The sequence below is a fragment of the Periplaneta americana genome, chromosome 3 (assembly GCF_040183065.1).
Source record: "Periplaneta americana isolate PAMFEO1 chromosome 3, P.americana_PAMFEO1_priV1, whole genome shotgun sequence".
Classification (NCBI taxonomy): Eukaryota; Metazoa; Arthropoda; class Insecta; order Blattodea; family Blattidae; genus Periplaneta; species Periplaneta americana.
Window position 1 is genome coordinate 139203776 of NC_091119.1, and position 24720 is coordinate 139228495.

Sequence of the window (24720 nt, forward strand, 5' to 3'; positions counted from 1 at the left end):
GAAACGTTTATTCCGACGTCACTCGAAATACCATGGAAACAGACGTATAAGTGGTTTGCTACGCGGTCCGCCTCTCTCCATTCTCTATTTCATGTGTCCCGGGCTGGATACCCGATTCTATTGAGTGCACTAATTCAAAATTGACATACAGGCATGAGCTAATACTCTGCCTGCCAATACACTTCACTCTGGCTCATGTGATTTAATTTGATTAAAGATTTTCCACACAACAGTCATGGAAATATTGGATATGTAAGTTATGAATATACACTAACTTAAAATAAAATACACTACAGTGTTAAAGAAAGCACATAATATTCTAGTTTATTACTTTAATTATAATAGGCCTATAGATGTTTTTCATGCAATGATTGTGATTTTCATAAATCTGTCAAGTCTTTGTCGATTTGTTTTTTTCCAAATTCACAGCAGAAGGTGATGATTTTGTCTCAACAAATTCGAATCTGGCCTTATTCAGTATAACAGAAATTGTTCCAGTTCATCCAGAAGCTCCAGAACTCTAAATGGATTGCGCTATTTATTTACTTACTTATTTATATATTTACTTATTTATTTACTTACTTGTTCAATCATTCATTGATTTATTCATTGGTTAATTTATTTACTGATTTATTTATTTATTTACTGATTTATTTATTGATTTATTTACTTATTTATTTACTTATTTACTTACTTATTCACTTATTTAACTAGCTAGCTAGTACAAATTAAAATTATAAAAAAATGTTTCTAGCCACTGCAATAAGAGCCAGGCTCGTGTACGGTGTGGTCTTAGCTAATAATAAACGACAGTATGGATCCTGCAATTTGCCGTCATTGTAATTTTTTTTAGTTTGTATTTTTACGACGCTTTATCAACTGCTATGGTTATGTGGTGTCTGAATGAGATCAAGGTGATAATGATAGTGAGGTAAGTCCAAGGTCCAACGCTAAAATTTATCCAGCTGAATAGGTTGAAGAAAAACTCGGATAAAACTTCGACCAGGTAACGTATCCCAACCAGGCCCGATAGTTCCACGGTCAGACTTGCTAACAGTCATTGTAGAAGCCTGTAAAAAATTTGAAGAGGTAGGTTCCAAGGCAGTTAAAAGAACTTCGTCGTGGATGAAATCCGTGGTAAACGATGTAAAGGTATGATGGTTTTATAAATCCAAGAAATTATATAGAAAATTAAAAATATGGGAAATGCGGTGTGAATCAAGTTGTGAGGCGACAGCAAATGAGCTACTTAACAGTATGACAACGATAATAATTATTAATAATTTATTGTTCTGAAGTTAGTTTATACTCGAGTAAACCCCATCATTTTGTAAACAAAACTACCGATATTACTATTTTTATACAGCACTAACTTACTCCTTAAGTAAGTTAGAGGACTTTCATATCTTTCAAAATTTTTAATAACCTCATAGCTTTTTCACAGTCTAGTATATACTGTACAGTCACGAAGCTAGAGTTGTGAGGGTGCTAGGAACAATAGACTGTGCCGGTACTATTTCGCATTGTCTGTAATGAGGCGATATTAGCGATCCTAGTGGTAAGTAACTATCTGTGGATGCATATTTACTACGTATGAGCTTCGTGACTCTATATACTAGACTGTGGCTATATATTGGAACCCTAAACTGCGTGCTTTGCAGTCCACAGTGATCCGCAAGTGAAAAATTCTTGACAAAATTGAAATTTTCTACCATAAATTTGAACAGAATTGTTTATGTATTTGGTTTAATAAACTGGAGTAATTTATCCTTATATTTTACATCTCTAATGTCGTTTTTACTGTTATTTTTAGTATTCGAACAAGGAACTTCTAATCTGTACGATTTTTACGGTAGAAAAATAAAGTTTCTGAATTCAGAAATGAATTACAATTTTATTATAATATAAATTTACAACTTTTCGGACTTCATTTATTACTTTAATCATAACGCATAATTCATTAAGCTACTTTTTCATTTATAAATAGCTCTATAATTTGTATCTGTAATGTTTTAATTGTATATAGACGTATAAAATTTTGAGCATAGGATTGGATCATATTTTTTATGCCGAAATAATTCTGGACTCACGCTCAGCTCGATAAATAGAGAAACTTTTGCGTAACCTAGCGAATTTGGGGTGTAAATGAACTTATTTGCAGCCTTGTAAGCGCCTGGATAACATCAATTGCCCGTCACTTTCCTTTATTGCACAGTCTTGTTTCTGTTAGATGTTTTGCGAATAGGTCCGTTTTAGATGAGAGAAAATTCAATAATTTTGACTAAATGCTTCCCCTATAAGAGATAGTTTCCGTTACACAAACGTAGTCAGAGTTTGTATACAAAAATATACTACCTGTAACTATTGTACGGGTACAAATTTCATGAAAATCTGTTCCATAGGAGTAAAGTTACTGATTTTCTCTAAATGCATCTCCTATAAGGAATAGTTTCCCTTACATACAAATGCAATAAAAGTTTGTATACAAAATAAATATACCACCTGTAACTACTATACAGAGTTTCATGAAAATCTGTTAGCTAGGAGAAAAATTATTAATTTTCCATAAATGCGCCCCCTCTAAAGGGTAGTTTCTCTAATAAAAACGTAATCAGAGTTTGTATGCAAAATAAATATAGGCCTACAACCTCTAACTACTGTACAAAATTTTATGAAAAACTGTTAAATAGGAGAATAGTTATTAATTTTCTCTTTAATGTACCTCCTATAAGGGATAGTTTCCCTTAAACAAGCGCAATCAAATTTGCATACAAAACAAATATACTATATTTAACTACCGGTACAAAGTTTCATGAAAATGTGTTACATGGGAGAATAGTTACTGATTTTCTCTAAATGCATTCCCCTGTAAGGGATAGTTTTCCTTATATATAGGCCTACATAATCTAGGGTGACCAGACGTCCTCTTTTGTCGGGACATGTCCTCCTTTTTAGGCCTTTGTCCGGGGTCCGGGCGGATTTAAAAAAATTCAAGAAATATCCTCATTTTCATAATTTCTATGCCTGATATTTTGAAATTATCTGATTTGACGCCTTTTTCAAGTAACTTGCCAGTAGGTGGCAGCAGCATCGACGGAATATAGCCTATTATTTGCCAAAGATCATAATAACTCTCTTTGCTCCGCCTTGTTAGGGTACGTACACGTTGGAGCGACGATAAACGATAAAAGAAGCAGCGATGCTATATCAGAGGGAACTGAAGCATTCATTGTCATTGAGGTGTGCATATTGGAGTAACGATAAAAGCGAAGATACACGATAAAAGCGACGAAAAAGAAAAATTCCTTTTTCTTCGCTCTTATTGTTCATATGGTCTCTGATTAAGATAATATTAATCTGTATAATCACCGGTGGTTATCAATATATTCGAGTATTAATCGATTTAGTATTGTTTCGGCATATTAAATTAATTATCATGGACATTTACAAACTGATTAGTTGTGCATTTATTCGTGATAAGTTACGTGATAAAAAGAACCAATCACAACAGAGTGAATTTATATTAGCTTTGGGATGAGAAACGAGTTCAATTTTGTACGTATTTAAGTTATATTAATCTTGAACCTAGCAGCTGATATTTCCTATAAATCTTCTTTCATTAAGTGGATGTATAGAATATCTTCTACTGATAAGTCAAAATGTTCGCTTCCCGTGACCTCGTTGCTCCGATATGAACACTTGATTCTTTGATAATACCAAAGAGTCGCTAGGTCGTTTCTTTTATAGTTTATCGTTGCTCCAACGTGTACGTAGCCTTATGATCGTTGTTCACTGGCAACTAGTAAATCGAGGTGCGAATGTAAATCTAAAAAGATATTTTTTGTCCTCTTTAATATCCATTGGCTTTTATATGTAGCTAACTGTAAAATTATTATTATTATTATTATTATTATTATTATTATTATTATTAAGTTCTTTCATAATTATTTTGTAATAATAAAAATATATTTTTAGTAGGTTATTTTACGACGCTTTATCAACATCTTTGGTTATTTAGCGTCTGAATGAGATGAAGGTGATAATGCCGGTGAAATGAGTCCAGGGTCAGCATCGAAAGTTATCCAGCATTTGCTCATATTGGGTTGAGGGAAAACCCCGGAAAAAACCTCAACCAGGTAACTTGCCCCGAACGGAAATCGAACCCGGACCACCTGGTTTCGCGACCAGACGCGCTGACCGTTACTCCACAGGTGTGGACAAAATAGATATGAAAATACTTTTAAGTGTGATATAATTCTAAATCTGTACTGTAAACATTTTGTAATAAAATAGATATTGACGTAATTTAAAGTATAATATAGGCCTAGCCTATATTCCTGTTCTCTTTTTTCGAACAATGTCCTCCTTTTTAAGCTTTGTATCCTCTTTTTCATCGATGTGAATCTGGTCACCCTATACATAATCAGAGTTAGTATACAAAACAAATATACTACTTGTAACTAGGGTACAAATTGTCATGTAGATCTGTTAAATAGGAGGAAAGTTATTAATTTTATCCAGCTAGATTTGCTTTTTGGAACACTGTGAACGTGCAGCCTTAAGAAGATGGACAAACCGTACTGAGAAGCAACCTGGCCTATAAAGATAATCTCTATCAGGAAGATACGCTATTCATAGACATTTCGCTAGTCCGCGCTACGAGCGTGCTAAAGTAGCCCCGGCTATCGACTGGTTACTTGTACAGGAATCATATCATATATTATAACATATCATATCATATATCATATCATATCATATATATCATATCATCCATATCACATATCATATCATATCATATCATATCATATCATATCACATCATATATCATATCATATCATATCATATCATATCATATCATATCATATCATATCATATCATATCATATCATATATCATATCATATCATATATCATATCACATATATCATATCATATATCATATCATATCATATATCATATCATATATCATATCATATCATATCATATATCATATCATATCATATATCATATCATATCATATATCACATCATATCATATATCATATCATTCATATCACATATATCATATCATATCATATATCATATCATATATAATATATCATGTCATGTCATATATATCATATCATATCATATATCATATATAATATATCGTGTCATGTCATATATCATATCATATCATATCATATCATATCATATCATATCATATCATATCATATCATATCATATATCTTATCATATATCATATCATATATCATATCATATCATATCATATCATATCATATCATATCATATATCATATCATATATCATATCATATATCATATCATATCATATATCATATCATATATATCATATCATATATATCATATCATATATCATATCATATATATCATATCATATATATCATATCATATATCATATCATATCATATATCATAATATGTTATTATCATATCATATTATATCATATATAATATCTATTATATCGCTAACACTGGTTTGTGAATATGAAAGACGTTAGTTCGGTGATCATCCACCGGAAGTCCGCGCTAAGAATGTCTATGAATACGGCTCCGAAAGTCTGACAAGAGATGGATCACATGGGCAATGTTGTACAATAATAATATACGTATGGTTGCATGATATTTGATAGACATAATGCAAATGGTTACTGCAACGTATAAATTATAACATCACATATATGTAAAGCATTAAAGAGTTGTTTGTTAAAAAATGGTTAAGTAATTCATAGTTTAATTAGTTATTATATATAAATGAACAGACGGCATTTATCATTTCCAAACTATAATTTAAATGCAAAACAATTCCATACATTTTGAAAATTTATTTACAATCGATTGTAATGTCGATAAGTGATGCAACAGCGCATATTAATGTAGGGCACTTCGTGGAGACAGGATATGACAAGAACAGATTATGGATAATTCGTGTTAACAATTGGACACGCTTGGTATAGCTCGCCTGCCATTGACTCACCAGATTGACCAGTAATGGACGACAACGGTGACTAATTTACCGGCAAATACCTCCAGATATGCCTGATGAGGAACATGGTTGCCACTTCAGTCAATCGAGATAAATTTAGCATATAATGCACGAACTTCGTTATAATAGTTTTATTTCAAATTATTAAATCACTATTGACATGCAAATCTACAATATTTTATTAGTGATTAATCTGAAAGTTTTTCTTTTATTTTTCGAAAAAGATTAAGTCAGGTCAACGTAACAGGCGAGAGGGACACAAATAATTGTAAAGAAAGTATTCTAATATTTTTCTATAAAATCCTAATTTTTACTTAACTTTTAAGTTGAATTTTTTTTTACTCCAAGATTAATCTAAGAGCCGTTCAGAGCCAAAGTGGTGTAAGTCGGAATTGGGTAATGAGGTTTAAAGTAAAAATTCTTTAAAATACAGCGCAAAGTAGCATTTAATATGTACTTCTTACTATCCACTGACTACTAATAGTTTAAACAAATAGAATATTAATTGCTTCTTTGCTCTGTATTTTACAGAATGTTTACTTTAACCCTCATTACCCATTTTTGACTTACACCACTTCTGCTCTGAACAGCTCATATATGGAAGTGTTTGTAACTTCAGAAAATCATGTAGCACATACGTTATTAAAAGAAATAAATCTCATATCAGTAATGAAATTTTAATAAGGCATGTTGTTCACATATTGTATAGTCACATTATCTGGACAATTAGGCCTATATGTTTTAATATATTATTTACCTTTTACTCACATGAAAATCTGGACTCAACAGATAATATATGTATTTTTTATTATTCTGGTTGGATAATATATTTTTCTCTCTTTTTTTTTTAGGAAAGCTTAGTCACAGGATATTATAAATAGTCACCGATTGCCATGCACAAAATTTATTCCTTATTACATTAAAACACTTATTTCAACAGATGAAACGATAGCATAAATTTGAACAAGACAAAATTTGTAATTGTCAACTATTAGTTTGAAGTGTTTTCATACATTAATGCCTTATTAAATCTATGGTGCGCGCTAAAAAGAGTTTAAATTATGTCAGTTGGCGGGTTTGGGTTATGACCTCCATGCGAAAAGAAAATGTATTTCTTTAGATTGTATAATGAATATAGGTCTGTCTTCTTTCATGACGATGTAGATCAGATTTCCAGCCCTCATAATGATATATTTTCAATAATAATAATAATAATAATAATAATAATAATAATAATAATAATAATAATAATAATACTAATAATAATAATAATTATTTATTTATTTAATCTGGCAGAGCTAAGGCCAGTAGGCCTTCTCTTCCGCCCAGCCAGATATTGGTTCACATTTTAAACTTTGCTTTTGTTTCACTAAAAACTTGCAATTTATAACACTCCTTCTTTTACCGCGCAGTATAGAAATGTATGAAATAATAATTGATCAAAGGTGAATATTAGTTAGATCTACACCATGTTATTTACAGACGTCATGCAAAATGTACAGTACTCCATTTTTTGTAGAGACATCTTTCTGTAATAGTTTCTATTCGTTTTTCAACTTTATATTTTTTATGTCATTTTACATTATTTTCTTTCCTTTTTATTTAATGGTTTCTTCTTATTATTGTATTATTTTGTTTATTCTTTCAGTTTATTCCGTTTCGTTTATTATAATCTGTATATTGTGAATTCATTGTATAGAGCTAATATAAGTTAATTGAAGCCTAGTTTTGTTGTAGCGCATATTTAAAATTATATAAAAAGAATTGCAACAGAAACTATAATACTGCATGAAAATATGAAAAATATCGTCATAGAAGTATTAAAATAGCCATTCCAACAAAAACTTAATCCTCTTGTAGAATAATAATTAAAACTTAGCAAAGTCTCGCAAATTATAAACAGATCTTACATTATTTTTTACTCATAAATAATGAAGTTGAGAATCATTGTGAACTAGTATTGAATTATCGTACCTTCAATCTAGCACATTAATAAATGTTCAATTATAGAAATTACCGACGTTTACTGCATTTTAAAGATTCCAGACAAATATATATATAATTTTCCAGGGTCACGTTTGAAACTTACAAATAAAATGTCGAACTTTATTTAAAGCATCATGTCGTCAATCTTCTGGTACATTAATGAAAATATGTTTAATTCTCAGAATTGATAAATGTTAACGAAATCATAAAAATATTCAGGTAAGTTACTTTACATTTAAGGGCAAAATTTCAGTAAGCTTTTGAATTTTTGGTTTCTTAAGAGCGCATAACAAAATGGCAATGTTTGAATAACGTTATTTTAGTAAATAAGATCTAGTACGTTTGGGAATCTCTCCGAATACTACTGTACTAGGTATTGAAATCATAACACCTTCATACTTTTTTTTTAAATTGGCTACCTTACGACGCTTTATCAGCTTCTATGATTATCTAGTATCTGAGTGAGGTCAAACATCAACAATCAAATTTCTTGGTTTGTATATTAATAATACAATAAATTGGAAAAATCATATCAAAGAAATAACCCCTAAACTTAGCTCAGCATGCTTCGCAATTAGGTCGTTACAACAATTTCAGCAGTATCTGAAAGACAATATATTTCGCCTATTTTCATTCCATTATGTCCTACGGAATAATATTTTGGGAAAATTCTGCAGATAGCAAAAATATATTCTTATTACAAAAAAGAGCCATTAGAATAATAGTTGGAGGAAAGGCTAGAGAATCATGCAGATTATTTAAAAAAAATTAGAGATTCTGACCTTAACAAATCAGTACATATACTCTATAATAAATTTCCTCTTATGTAATAAAGAAAATTTTCCAACTAATTTAGCCATACATACAGTAGTATAAATACCCGCAGACAGAATGATTTTCATACGCCATCATCAAATTTATCATGCTATCAAAGGGGAGTACGTTACATGGCGATAAAAATGTTCAATAGTCTTCCGAAGATATTAAGAATCATAGCCAAAACCCTGCATAATTTAACGTAAAACTAAAAAATTACTTAATATCTCACACTTTCTATTGTGTAGATGAATTCTTGACATTTCACAGTACTGTGTAAATATTTTAATACTAATGAATGGTAAACATATTACATAGTATAAAATATTATTGTTATTAAGGTATTAATTCCGTACATATTTCATATTTGCATTTTATATGTATTGCATTTATATGTTAATCGTAAGAATTAGACATATTCTTTATTCTATGCTATAAAGCAAATGTAAGAATATTATGGAACGAATAAATATATCTATGAAGGTGATAATGTCTGCGAAATGAATCAAGTATCTAGCGTTGAAAGTCACCCAGCATTTGCTCTTAATGGGTACCTTCATCCTTTTTTTATCTCTTAACGAAATGTGTAAGTATGAAATCTTAACAATGTGTACAGTAGCGGCAAAAAAAAAAAAAAAAACAAAACAAAACAAAAAACCGGACCGACTCTTGTAGCTGATTTCAGAGTCTTGTTCACTCCAGAGCACGATAGACTAGTAACTAAGACTTTCGTGGTTCGAATCCTGCCTGCGAAGGAAACTTTTTTTTATCCTTATTCAAATTTATTCCCAATACTTTTCGATTGCAGCGATATTTTACTACTTAATTAACTTATTAATCCCTGAAAATGAATTTTACCAGCAATCGAAAAGTATTGCGTTATTCCCAATAAGGAACAAAAAAAAGTTTCCTTCCCAGGCAGGATTCGAACCACGAAAGTCTTAGTTACCAGTCTACCGTGCTCTGGAGTGAACAAGACTCTGAAATCAGCTACAACGGTCGGTCCGGTTTTTTTTGCCACTACTGTACATTGTAAAGAGGTCTAGAAAATGTTACTTCTTAACTATTAAATTTGAGAATTGGAGTTTACTTGTACTGGAGTTATTATGATATAAACTTTTGGTCTTTTGGTACAATAACAGATCCCAGCTCTGAAGAAGGCCAATAACAGGCCGAAACATGTTAACCAGGTACAGTAAAATTTAACACGAGAAAGACATATAATACATATTCCGAAATAACACATCATTACGTTTAAGTTTACCACTTTGTGACCACATCTGGACAATGCTATTTCACTACAAGATACTAAATTGGAGGGATATGTAATAATTTGGAACTTCAATTTATCGTGTCAATCAATATTAGGTAGTTCAATACTTGTAACTAAAACTGTACTACAGTCACTGAAATCTAATAAAAGTCGAGACAGTTTCATAGACTTGAATGCAGAGTTCTTGAATTGTCCCGACTTTTACTTTAATTGATTTTGAAAAGTTTCTTTTTAAAAAAAATGAATTTTATCTAACATTTTGTAGGGCGGAAATTAATATGGGCTATTTTAATTACACCAAATTTATGACGATGATTTATTTATAAATATACCTGTACCAAAAGTAAGGTGAAAAAGTACTGTTTAACATTACTTTCAAAATAATAGAAGACATAAATATATTGGAAATGACATAGGAGTATAATATAGATCTTTAAAGTAGCTTAAGAATGTAAACAATAATTCTTATATGCGAGGAATTTTCTAACAATATATATTAAACATTTATTTCCAAAATTAATATTTGCTTACTGAGAGATTTATTTTGGATTTTAGAACTCCTGAAAAATGTGGGAAAGAAGACATTTTCAAGGTTGAATCTATTTTCATCACGTGAGGAAGGCGATGAAAGGAGGTAAGTCAATTAGGAGGAGGAGGAGGAGGAGGAGGAAGGAGAATACAAGGAACTGAAGTGGGGGAGGGTGGAGCAAGAATGGAGCGGGAGGAGGACTAATTCTGACTGTTAGTGCCTTTAAAACTGGAAAAATCGCACCTATTAATAGGATTCTTGTTCTTCCCCTCCTTTTCCTCCTTCCCCTCCTTCTCTTCCCTGTCCATCATTACTCACCTAAAATTCGTGTTGTAACTTATTATTTCTGTAGCAGAAGTCGAAAATAAGGTTCTGTTAATTAATAAGAATTTATCAACAAAGAAATTAGCAATAAGCAATTTTAACCCTAGCAATGCCAAGGTATTTTAAATAACATGCTGTACCAACGGTGGGGGGGGGGTATTTTGTGATCACTACCAAAATGTTTAATTTTGAACAGTTTTTAACATTTCTAATCAGTAAATAGTATGTACTATAAAAAAAGAGAAAAGTTGAAATGTCTCTGTATATTGTCTTGAAAATGTTACGCATCACTTTCTTCATACCCGTCCTCGTACATTGAACAGACCACAGTTTTACCACAGTCTAGTACAGCGCCGGGCATGAGGGCGGCTCCGTACAGCCGACCAGAGCTGCTCTCGCTCTGCAAGGCAAGCCAGAGCAGAACGCTCAAGCAGTGGCGGACTCACATTACAGCTACCTTCCTTGCATTAATATACCAAGAGTCACAGTTGTTCTAGTCATTCAGTCTGTCAGTACATAACAGTTATAAGGATATTACATCAATCCATTGTACAGTACATACTTTATAACACTCTTATTAATTTAATGAAATAAACTTCGCTCTACACACATATACACACACGCACACACACATCATTAGGCTTATTTACACAATCTATATGCACAATGCTTTAACAATTGCATAATGGTATTAATAATACAAACATATGTAATAAAGGATTTCAATCAGAAACACAAGAAGAAAATTATTCATAAACATTATCTTACAGTTTCCTTTTGCATGAATAAACTATTGTAATAAAATCTTGCTTCTATCGATCTGAAATCAATAAATATTTTCTATTGAAACAAAACTTGTGTTTGTTTTCCGAGACTTATGAGATCGTCTTATTTGCAGAAGCCGTTCAATGTTTGAAACACATGAATTAGCCATGTTCAACCTCAAAATATAATTTAGGTTTTCGAATGCATTTTCAAAGTTCGCCATTCTACTACAGAGTCAACCACTGCACTGACAGTGAGTGACGTACAGTATGCAAGCGTCACACTGCTCGGGAGAATTGCTCTTCAAAGTAAACAGCGCTCATTTCTCAGAATCACGTAATGTGCCCAGCCCTGGTCTAGTAGTATATACAGTCACGAAGCTTAAGTTGTGAGGGTACTAGGAACAAAAGACTGTGCTGGTACTATTTCGCATTGTATGTTATGAGGCGATAGTAGTGATCCTAGTGGTTAGCAACTATCCATGGACGCATATTTACTACGTATTGAGCTTCGTGACTGTATATACTAGACTGTGGTTTTACTACAGAAATGTTTAATTTTTAACAATTTTTTTAACATTTATAATAAAAATAATATGTACTATGACAAAAGAGAACAATTGAAATTTCATTGCATATTTTCAAAAAAATTACTTGAATATTTTTTGTCCACCTTGACATATTTTCGTATTTTAGCAAACCTATAGGTGAAAACGATTAAACAGTAACACAATAAGATAGAAGGTTCCATAGCTGCCATAAATAGAATTTCATATTTTTAATATATCGATTAAATAAATTGAAATATAAATTTTGAGAAGGTGTGCACAATTCCCCCCTTGGTATTGCTAGGTTTAATGTATTATCACAATTAAATATCCAGTAAAGGAACATTGTAATGATTCAGATTACAGTATGTCTCAAATTCGAATGATACTATTACAAAACAAAGTAATAGACCGTAGCATTAAATTATTTAAAATATTTAAATATAATTAATCCGATATTTCTAACATTTCTTAGCGGTTAAATTCCATAAATTCCCCGTACACACAATAAATCATATTCGAAACAATATGTGTGTTTAAGACTGTTTCTTTAACAGTTCTAAAATATTCAATCTATCTTAGTTAGTGGAGTTTAAAAAGGGCGCGTCAGCTAGTACGGCTATTTGCGCCGTTATCTAAAATTCCTCATAAAAAAGACGCAAATAATACAATAATCAGAATGCTAAAAAGGACTACAAAGCGTTGTCACGGTAAAAACGAAGTACTTCAATCTATCTTCTACAGAAATCACATATGTAAAGTAAATTAATAGCGCAACAATAATAATTGTAGCTATTTCTCAAGAAAATTTTACGCATTTGCTAATATTTGTATATTTATATATTTTTCTAAATTACAGACATCAGCTCAAAGAATTTGAGTGACCACAAGGGTCCTGAATACAATAAACATATACGAGTACAATATAATGTGATGTGATATATTAAAGAAAAAAGAAAGTTATTTGAAGAGAATCCTTGATAATATTTATAAGGACAGACATTACATAATCAAAAGGAATGTGAAGTTCCTTAAGATAATTCCATGTGAATTTTGTAATTGAACCTCTACTGCCAAACAGCAAACCAATACTTTGTCCTTCAGGGCAACTCCTATTTTGGGGGAAGTTTGTTTAAATTTAAAAAAATAAATGCCTCTGCAAGTAAACTTAATGCGACTCAGTGCAACAAAATGGTGACAGTATGTTAAGTGAAGGGCAGAAATTTAAAGAATTTAAAAATTCCACTAAACTAATATCTCTTCTGCCATTTTTTTCAATTCACTACTTTAAAACCTTCATGTTGTCTACTGTATTATTAAATAGCCATGGGAAAGGTAGAATCTTGAACTTAATGCGTATTATTTGAAAGATAACGTCATAAATATGCTAACAATATCAGAATCATTGATGCAATGACGTCAAAATTGCTTCTGATGATTCTACAACTGTACGTACTGTTCATAAACTTCTGAATTTCAAGCTCAATAAGTATTCGTTATGAAAACCAAGAATTCGTAAATAATTAAAAATTGCATCACTTTAGTTCTGATCACATAAAAATACAAAATACAGAGGTAGGGCTATTCTAAAAATAAGATTCGGGTGAGGTGGACGAGTCTATATCTTAACGGACAATTCTAAATAACAAGCCTCATTAAGAGTATTCGTTATAACACCCAATCAAACACGAAATGAAACTATAAGAAACCACTAGAACTATTACATGACAGAAAGATGACTCTGAACATTGACGATGGCAAATCTCGAGCAATTTCTCTCACACACAATGACTCAAGTTGGAAAGACTATTGTATGATGTACAAGAAAATTAATATAGCTCTATGCAACATAATTATGGGTGCCATATTGGTAATTAACATGGCAGAAATTTACTTTTAAAGTTTCCACAAATCTGATTTCCCTTTTATCATTGTTTTAATTCACATCTTTAACAAACTCTATGCCATTTTCTGTATTATTGCGTAATTATGAGAAAGTATGTATTAATTTCAAACAATAATTTATGCAATAAATAAAAAAAGTGTTTTTGATACTCATAACTTTACATGCTAGTCATAAAATTACAAATCAGAAGTCTAATGAGAAGTATTCGTTGTGAAAACGAAATATTCTGCAAGAATTAAAAATTTCATCACTTTTGGACCATAAAAATAAATATAGAGCCATTGGAACAGTACGCTTTTGCTGAATTAATTTGTATTTTTAAACAGAAATCTAAATTATAAGTATTCGTTATAATAACCAGAGATGCTACAAGAATTACACATTGTATCACTTTTAATCTATATAAATACATACAGTAGATATCGGAATTATATGTTTTTGATGGCTTAGTTTATATCTTAACACACAATTCTAAGTTAAAAACTCAGGAGAAGTATTTTTTATGAAACATACAATTAAAATGTAAGAAGCCGCTGGTAACTACTGTAATATATCACAAGAAGAATATTCTCAACGTTGAAGATTACAAACCGCGAAGATTTCCAGGTACACAAATATATCAAGTTCGAAACACTATTATAAAATCCACGAGAAAATAAGTACGACTCGATGAAACAATATGACGACATATTGGCAATCACAAGGAGAGAAGTATTTAAAAATTTCATAAATCTAATTTCACTTTTGTCGTTGTTTTATTTCACATCTTTTAACGACTTCATGTTATCTATTGCAGAGGTAGAATCTTAAACTTAATGCCTACTTATTTAAAAGACGTCACAAACACATTTTCAGAACCATTCACTTAAGAGGTTACGTACAGCTTACAGCAGTAAAATTTTGGAAATATTCAACATTTTTTTTTCTCTCCATTACTGTATGTTGTGCAGTAACGTAAATTAGTATGTGTAAAACAATGTACTTCTACTATATGAAAAAAATTTTTTTGCGATTAAAAAAACTATTTACATTTTTTTTTTTTTTTTTCAAAATCGAGTTCACTATGCGGTGATGAAGCGTTTCCCACGTAACTCAAAAACTGTCCAACATTGTGTGATTAAATTTTTTTGTAAGTATTTATGCATGTCATATCTACAATATGATGCAAGATCACTTCTTTATCTTTGATAGATTGTCTGATAATAAATAAATTCATTTAAAAAAATGGTCAAATATCAGTATTTTCTTCTAATAAAAAAAGGTAAAGGTATCCCCGTAACTTGCCATGAAGGCACTTGGGGGGCATGGAGGTAGAGCCCCATGCTTTCCATGACCTCGGCACTAGAATGAGGTGGTGTGGTCGGCACCACGCTCTGACCGCCTTTTACCCCCGGGAAAGACCCGGTACTCAATTTTATAGGAGGCTGAGTGAACCTCGGGGCCGTTCTGAAAGTTTGGCAACGAGAAAAAATCCTGTCACCACCTGGGATCGAACCCCGGACCTTCCAGTCCGTAGCCAGCTGACAAAATAAAAAAAAATATTATTTATTAAGGAATGTATTTGAAACAGCATGAGCATATTGTAAACATGAGTTTCAGCAATAAAATAAAAGAGAACATGAAAAAGTTAACAAGTTTATGTGTTATGAGGGAAACGTTTCATCACTGCACTGTAAACTGCCATAATTTTGAATTAAAAAAAAATATAAATAATTTTTTTATATCGTAATTTTTCTTTCATATAGTAGAAGGACAGTGTTTTACACGTACTAATTTTCATTATTTTACAAGATACAATAATGGAGGGAAAAAAATGTTGAATGTTTCCAAACAATTTACTACTGTAAGCTGTACCCTAACCCCTTAATGGAGGTAAAGTGCGTTAAATGAATCTGAGTTCTATACAAAATTCTAAATTACAAATCTACACCTAATTGAATGTGAAATGAAAACTAAATAAACCAGCTGGAATTAATGTATGACAGAAATAAGAATAATCTAACGTACAATAAGATAATATACCGTAAATAATTCTCCGTACACACGATAAATCAAGTTAGTTCACGAGAAAATTCGTATGAAGGTCATTAAAAACAACAGTAAGTTGTATACAGTATTAACAATATCTGGAGAGCGGTTTGAACATTGCAAGAAATTCTGTGCATCAAATTTTTCTTTTGTCACTTTTTACTTAAGTTTTATGAACGTTAAAATGCCCCCTACAACATTACAAATTTATGGCCGAAATATAAATGGAAGCCTATGAGTCCGTTCTCACATGATGCGAGAACTTCTCGAAACGGGCATTTATTCCAATAGATTTCGTGCGGAAATCTGTGTACACACGGTTCGACTTACGTAAGTTTAGTTTCATTAAATACTTTTCTATTTTAGTAGGTTATTTTACGACGCTTTATCAACATCTTCGGTTATATAGCATCTGAATGAGATGAAGGTAAATAATGCCGGTGAAATGAGTCCAGAGTCCAGCACCAATAATTACCCAGCATTTGCTCATATTGGGTTGAGGGAAAACCCGTGAAAAAACCTGAACCCGGTAACTTGCTCCACCGGGAATCGAACCCACCTGGTTTCGCGGCCAGACGCGCTAACCGTTACTCCACAGATGTGGACCATTAAATACTTCTTAGACAGTGCAAATAAATAAGTTTTTGGTTCTCTATAGATATCTCCAACCAATAAAAAACCAATTCATATCCATTGCCTAAGTAGTATATAACAAATTAAACTTGTGCACGGGGGAAAAAATCGAACAGAGTGTACATTACTGTCCGCACGAAATCGATTCTAATAAATGCCAGTTTTAAGATATTTCTGCACGGTCTGAACGGAAACTAACGTATTATTTTTATGAAAGTGCTGCGGATAAAGTAGAAGTATTTAAATCACTGATATTGCAGAGGGGATTTTAAATATTTAAAAACGTAAAATATTCATAGAAACATGGCATATTATTTTTATACTAAGATACAGTAAATTACTAATTTGGACAAATGTCTGGTATACTATTATATTGTGATGAACCCTTCTTATCAAGTTCAAACGTAATCAGTGTTAATAATTTTCTTACGATCAAATAATTACCATGAAATCATGTTATATGTACACGTCATTGTCTAAATACTACCTTCAAAGAGCTGTACTCGAAACTTGAAGGTATTTTCCTCTTCAAATTTACAATTTAGAAACAACTTCGTATGATTTTCACTTAAGACAACTCTCCGCACATCACTCACCACAAAACATCGATATCTAATACCAAGTGCGTTTCATTTGGCAGAAAAGTCGATAAATCAAGAGAGACAACAATAGTGCGCAGATGTCTTGCGTAAACGTACAAATGAAGTGTGAGCAGTAAGTAGAAGAGGTCCTACCTCGTACACGTGCTGCCAGGTCTCTAAAAACGCGCAGAGATTCGGGTGCACAACACAGTCGCAAGTTCCCTCGACGGAGTCGTCGTTCCAACAAGCAAACCATCCATCCATCTGCTGCTACTGCACCCATCGTGAGCGGCGCTGAGCGTCGCGACGCGTCGCGGCGGCTGCCTAGCAACCGACGACTCTCTATCAGCCAGAAGAGTTCCGCCACGCCCACCCGCCCATCCTTCCTTCCTTCCTTCCGTCACACGATACCGCCGGGATCAACCACCACACGCCTACCAACTGAGTTGGAACTGTGCTTGAAAGCTTTCAAAAAGCTCTGCCCGGTCTCTCTGATTTAAAATCTATTTACCATCAACTTTTGTCATTGATTTCAGTTCTAATAGCTCTATATATATTTCTTCCTATTTGTTCTACATATTCAACCGCATTTTACATTCACTGTGTTTACTTGAAGCGTTATTCTACTTTTTATCCAGTTCCACATTTAGCTATGCCAGTATTTCTCACAGATAATTGTTGTGATCAGTCACACGGCAAGGCCGAAAACACTTAACAAAAAATTACGAGGATTCAGTCCATGTTACTTGCAGTCAAGGGGATTGTGGGCTGATTTCCTTAAAACAGGGATGGGCAAACTTGGCTAGTGAATATGGGGTCGATGGTCGATCATAACGTTACGACACTGGAGGTCAACATCAATGTTGTCGAGTAAAACTCTCTCACAAAAACGTTTGGTGAACTTTTTCCATTGACGAAAAAAGTCTATATCCAACGGTTGAACAAGGGAAGTTACAACAGGTAGAGTGTTTGTTACCTGTATAAAGGCTCATTCACAATGAAAATTAAACATAACATAAGCATTAACTTAAGAATATAAACGTTACGGTAAAATTAAGAAGTCATACCATCATTCACGATGGAAACATAAACATAACAGAAAACATACTTGGTAACCATGGAAACATAACAATGACGCCATTTCCTCATATTCTGTCGTATACTTCAGCGCTCCATGATTGTGTTCTGTTTGCAAATCATGTAAGCATAAGCATGAAAGTTTGGAGTTTGCAAACTTTCATGTTAACGTCTTACGGTAATGTTTATGTCAATGCTTATGTGAATCATTGTGAATGATCCCATTTGGTAGCATGGGCGCAAACTTCTGTGTTCATGTTACGGTTATGTTTAATTTTCATTGTGAATGGGCCTTTAGAGTCCTGCATAACCGGTTACGAAAGATAGACAAAACAGATTGCTACTGAACTCCTGGCGCTATAGACAGTATGCGAAGCTCTTCCGTCTCGCGGGGTAGTCCAATGTTTGGTTTAATTTAACGAATGTCCGAGTCTCACTCGGTTGGACGGCTCTGGATCATGAAAGACAGATAATATTGAGCCATCAAGTAGTTCCAAGAATCATTGCAAGGACGCGATTATCATCGTGTACCTTCCAAATGAAATTTCCTCCTCTCTCCTCATTGATTGAAGCACGCATCATGAAACTACAATCATTAGATTTCAGAGTGCTTTTATTTTTGTTAATAACTTGTTATCTCCCTAAAAACGAATTATTAGAGAAATAATAATACATCCACTTAGCATAATTAAAAGAAACAGGCTATATTAACAACTACTCTTTCAGAGGTACCCTATGTATTTTGAGTTTAAAGTATGAACGTTACAATAGTAAGTGTGTACAAATTTGCTCTTCTCTTTTGTAGGTAATTGTAATTTATTTCATTCTTGTATTTGTTTGCACGTCAGATTTCATCTATGCATTACGCTTATTTCCTTTGTGGTTACCGGTGTCCAAAGTTGCGTTATATATTAGTTATGAAGATAAATGTACCAAAGTGTCCAATCAATTATAACCCTATTTCAAGCTAACTTAGTTATGGCTTTTAAGGGACTCACGGGTTCATTGCCGCCCTCACATAAGCCCGCTATCGGTCCCTATCCTGTGCAAGATTAATCCAGTCTCTATCACCATATCTCACTTCCCTCAAATCCATTTAATATTATCCTCCCATCTACGTCTCGGCTTCCTCAAAGGTCTTTTTCCCTCCGACCTCCCAATTAACACTCTATATGCATTTCTGGATTTTCCCATATGTGCTACATGCCCTGCCCTAATTATGTCAGGTGAAGAATACAATGCGTGCATCTGTGTTGTGTAACTTTCTCCGTTCTCCTGTAACTTCATTCCTCTTAGCCCCAAATATTTTCCTAAGAATTTCAAGCTAACCCTTTTTTAATTAGGAAAAGTAAATTTCCTTCAATTACTCCATTTGTGTAGTTACAAAATGTCATCAGAGTTCCTGTATGGTGAAATGCCCTTGGTATTCTGTCCTCTATATCTGTGGTTCTGTCTAGCCAGGCGCAACAGCTTCAAGGCCGGATATTCTAACGAATGTCCAACCTCGCCGGTTGATCTGCAACCGGTCGAATATAAACCGGTTGTAAGCGCTGTTCTGCAGCACTCTGACCTGTATGTGTTTATCCCCCATATTCACTAACATTATTAAGCATGTCTGGAAGAAAGCTACTTTTCCTGTTGAATGTGATGCATTTGAAGCTCCTGTCAATGTTATCTGGGACAATGAAGATTAGAGTTGCTCAACTCACAACTGCAGACATGCGTCTTTCATGCAATGTGCTTATTGTTGTTTATATTTGTGCTTAACGGATTTTTACAACAACACCCACAAACATGTTTAAGTATATGTACGTACAGCTAAAATTAATGGAATAATTATTATTTATAGATGAGTTTCCTTCCCTATTCATTATTATACCAATATCTATCAAGGATCATAAACATTGTGTAATTGCACTATGGGCAGTTACAATTGGTAACACAAACTTTGATTACAGCTGAACTTTCCATCGTGTTTGATTTTATTCCATTATCAGTCAGGCACTTCGCGAATGTACCTTGTAAGACAATCCACCTCTGTAACAAGTAACTTGTTCCTAATTCTGTAATAAAGTATCCCACATCTTAGATCCACATAATAAAATGCTCTGCATAATAGTAATTGTGCAAGTCTCTCTTTGTTGTCATATCCCAAAAATTTCTCTACAACCTGATCTTCCGTTTTTCGTTTTTACTGTTCCCTTCTTTATTAAACATCACTCTTTGTCCACAACTAATTCTCTCGTATGCAAATTCCAAATCCATTACTTACTTACTGGCTTCTAAGGAACCCGGAGGTTCATTGCCGCCCTCACGTAAGCCCGCCATTAGTCCCTATCCTGAGCAAGATTAATCCATTCTCTATCATCATATCCCACCTCCCTCAAATCCATTTTAATATTATCTTTCCATCTACGTCTCGACCTCCCTAAAGGACTTTTTCCCTCCGCCCTCCCAACTAACACTCTATATGAATTTCTGGACTCGCCCATACGTGCTACATGCCCTGCCCATCTCAAACGTCTGGATTTAATGTTCCTAATTATGTCAGGTGAAGAATACAATGCGTGCAGTTCTGTATTGTGTAACTTTCTCCATTCTCCTATAACTTCATCCCTCTTAGCCCCAAATATTTTCCTAAGAACCTTATTCTCAAACACCCACCCTTAATCTCTGTTCCTCTCTGAAAGTGAGAGTCCAAGTTTCACAGCCATAAAGAACAACCGGTAATATAACTGTTTTATAAATTCTAACTTTCAGATTTTTCGACAGCAGACTGGATGATAAAAATTTCTCAGCCGAATAATAACAGGCATTTCCCATATTTATTCTGTGTTTAATTTCCTCCCGAGTATTATTTATATTTGTTACTGTTGCTCCCAGGTATTTGAACTTCTCCACCTCTTCAAAAGATAAATTTCCAATTTTTATAATTATTTCCATTTCGTACAATATTCTCGTCACGAGACAATATCATATACTTTGTCTTTTCGGGATTTACTTCCAAACCTATCTCCTTACTTACTTCCAGCAAAATTCCCGTATTTTCCCTAATCGTTTGTGGATTTTCTCCTAACATATTCACGTCATCAGCATAGACAAGCAGCTGATGTAACTCGTTCAATTCCAAACCCTCTCTGTTATCCTGGACTTTCCTAATGGCATACTCTAGAGCAAAATTAAAAAGTAAAGGTGATAGTGCATCTCCTTGCTTTAGCCCAAAGTGAATTGGAAACCCATCTGACAGAAACTGACCTATACGAACTTTGCTGTACGTTTCACTGAAACACATCTTAATTAATCGAACTAGTTTCTTGGGAATACCAAATTCAATAAGAATATCATATAAAACTTCTCTCTTAACCGAGTCATATGCCTTTTTGAAATCTATGATTAACTGATGCACTTACCCTTATACTCCCATTTTTTCTCCATTATCTGTCGAATACAAAATATCTGGTCAATAGTTCATCTATTACGCCTAAAACCACATTGATGATCCCCAATAATTTCATCTATATATGGAGTTAATCTTCTCAAAAGAATATTGGACAAAATTTTGTACGAGGTCAACAAAAGTGATATTCGTCGAAAGTTGCTACAGTTAGTCTATCCATTAACTTTCATATTTTATACTATATAGTAAGAGTAGATCATTCGTTACCTCGTGGAACCAAATGCTTGCGTGCGACGCAGCATGTAGTAAGAACCTTATGGTGGGGATAAGCGAGCTCGCTTGTTACGAGTAGAAGCGGAGGGAGAGAAGGAATCTTCTCAGTCCACTTTCTTCTTCCCCTGACGCGTGCAGGTAGGTTTCACGAGTTACGGAATGATCTATACAAACTATTCTCATTTTGTACAATTAATTTTCAATCACGTTATTGAATATTCTTACGCATTTTTTGTTATTATATATAATAGTTCAAATATACTCTTCATATTCCGCAATCACTACCTGATCACTTGCGTAATACGACGCATAGAGCGTTTTATCTTTCTGTACAGTGTACTGGTAACTTTCAGGAGACAATAACGTCTAATTTATGAAATACCAACTCTAGAAGAGTGATATCCAAGCGAATTGGAGGCAAAAAGAGACACTAATAATACTAAATTTAATTGTAACAATTATTTAATTCATTCACAGCAACGAAAGTTCTAAGGAAATGCAAAAACAGTAATTTTGCGGTCAGACCACATTGTAAAGAAGTTCCTGTGCCTTAATTTTTAAGAAGTAAATCAAGGTGCAAATTAACGGGGGGAGTGGGGAGTATTTCCCCCCTGTTGGAAAGTTATCCCCCCTCTCATAAATTCATATTAAATCCCTGCCAGGGATAACTTCTATCCCTCCCTCACAAAATAGAATTGTTTTAATACGAGTATGCTTTATATAAAGTATAAAATACGCAAAGAAAATACTGTAATATTGATGTATCATCATCACCGTAAACTGACAACAATCAATAACTTAGGAATTACACATCTTATCTTAAGCTTGCTCATGGAAATAATCAGCTTACTATTATGATCAAGATGCGATACAAGCAATTCAGTGCGACCAAGCGTTGAGCCGTGTCGAATGAGGATGATAATTTTATGTACGTTATTCCCTATCTAGGATTCTATCCCCCCCCTCCATTAGAAATGTTAATTCGCACCCTGCTCTAAATTAGTGACTTAAGGAGCCCACCGAACAAATTGACCACCCAAAACAATAGGCCTAGCAATAAGAAATATTTATAGATTATTAAACGAAGGTATATTAACTGTACGTTTATCTAGCAATTATGAAATTTGTGGTAGCATGGTGAGTTCGAAACGTGACCATGAGATTACTTAACATTGGAGCACAAGTCCCGCTCGCTACACCTAGAAAATTCCTATGGCCAGTAATAATATAATAATACAATTAATAATTTATTATTATCATAAAATAAAAATCATGCCTGCCTTGGTAATTTATCAGGTAGCTGAAGGCTCCTCATCAAAGACGACTGAGAATTGATCCCCAACAGTTTTTACGAGATTCGTGGTGGTAGGATACGTAAACGGTTAGTTTCCTGTATGTAATTCTGTTTCTGTCGTTCTCATTCATTCATTAATATCGCCGTATCACCAAGCCATTCAGTTCAAAAGAAGTGTTAAATAAAGAGTCAGCATTAGCGTTACTACGAACCTTGGCTGGTAGTGTAGGAATTACAGATAGCGTTTATGGAGTTAAAATTCCTCCTCGGAGTGAAGCAGTCTGAATAACCTCACAGTGATATCTACCTGCCTCAAAGGGAATAAACAGCAGCCCATTACCCCGAGTGAGGGAATTAGCCTTATTGCAGGGTATTACTGCCAGGTGTTATATTGATGAAACGGCGGCGACCTCCCCTAACCTTATCATTTCTCAGTTTCCTGTGCCACATGTGCGTAAATGTCATGACGTCCTCATCACCAGTACTCCCCCCGCACATGATCTATTGCCAATAACTTCGTCATGTCATTAGCTTTGCCTTTTCATTATATTATGAGCTAGCAAAGTAAAAGCAGCAACAGTAATAACAATAGTAGCAGTGGCAATAATTCAACATCGCAGTAATAGCGACAGTGGCAGTAACAGTAATAACAGTAGTAAAGTGTAGCAGTAATAGTAGCAGTGGGAGTATAGTATGGCAACAGACTGAACAAAGCGATTCCCTTCCTGCTGTGCGCATGATGTCATACTTTCACACCCAGTAACTGATAACGCGAGGCGTAACAGAGAGCTAGGCAATTTTACACTTTAACATTAACCTAAAATAAGCTAACGAAGTGGGAATAGAACAATATCACGTTACACTACCTAGAACAAACCGTAGTTTATAGCAGCAGATCCGTATTCTTCAAGAGATTCAAATCAAATGACTTGTTCCCCAGTGACGAATGAGTGGATTGAGAAACGAAAGGCGAACGAATGAACTGAGGGTTTGAAAGACGAACGAGTGGACTGGGGAATGGAAAGTCGAACGAGTGGATTAGGGAATGGAAAGGCAAACGAGTGGACCAGGGAATGTAAAGTCGAACGAGTGGACCAGGAAATGGAAAGGCGAACGAATGAACTGAGGGTTTGAAATACGAACGAGTGGACTGGGGAATGGAAAGTCGAACGAGTGGATTAGGGAATGGAAAGGCGAACGAGTGGATTAGGGAATGGAAAGGCGAACGAGTGGACCAGGGAATGGAAAGTCGAACGAGTGGACCAGGAAATGGAAAGGCGAACGAGTGAA

The 24720-nt window shown here is 33.7% G+C and overlaps 1 protein-coding gene across 7 annotated transcripts in view; it reads right to left on the reverse strand.

Moving 5' to 3' along the window:
• Window positions 1–24720, reverse strand: part of LOC138696564 (A-type potassium channel modulatory protein KCNIP1-like) — a 728319-nt gene that overhangs the window by 564686 nt on the left and 138913 nt on the right. For 2 of the 7 annotated variants that reach the window (XM_069821684.1, XM_069821689.1), the window contains exon 1: window positions 17543–17698. The exons of 3 other annotated variants lie outside the window; for them this stretch is intronic. The gene's annotated coding sequence lies outside the window, so the exon portion shown is untranslated. Of the gene's footprint in view, window positions 1–17295; window positions 17382–17542; window positions 17701–24720 lie in introns of those variants that run through there. 2 more of the 7 variants (XM_069821690.1, XM_069821686.1) reach the window with 2 other exon arrangements.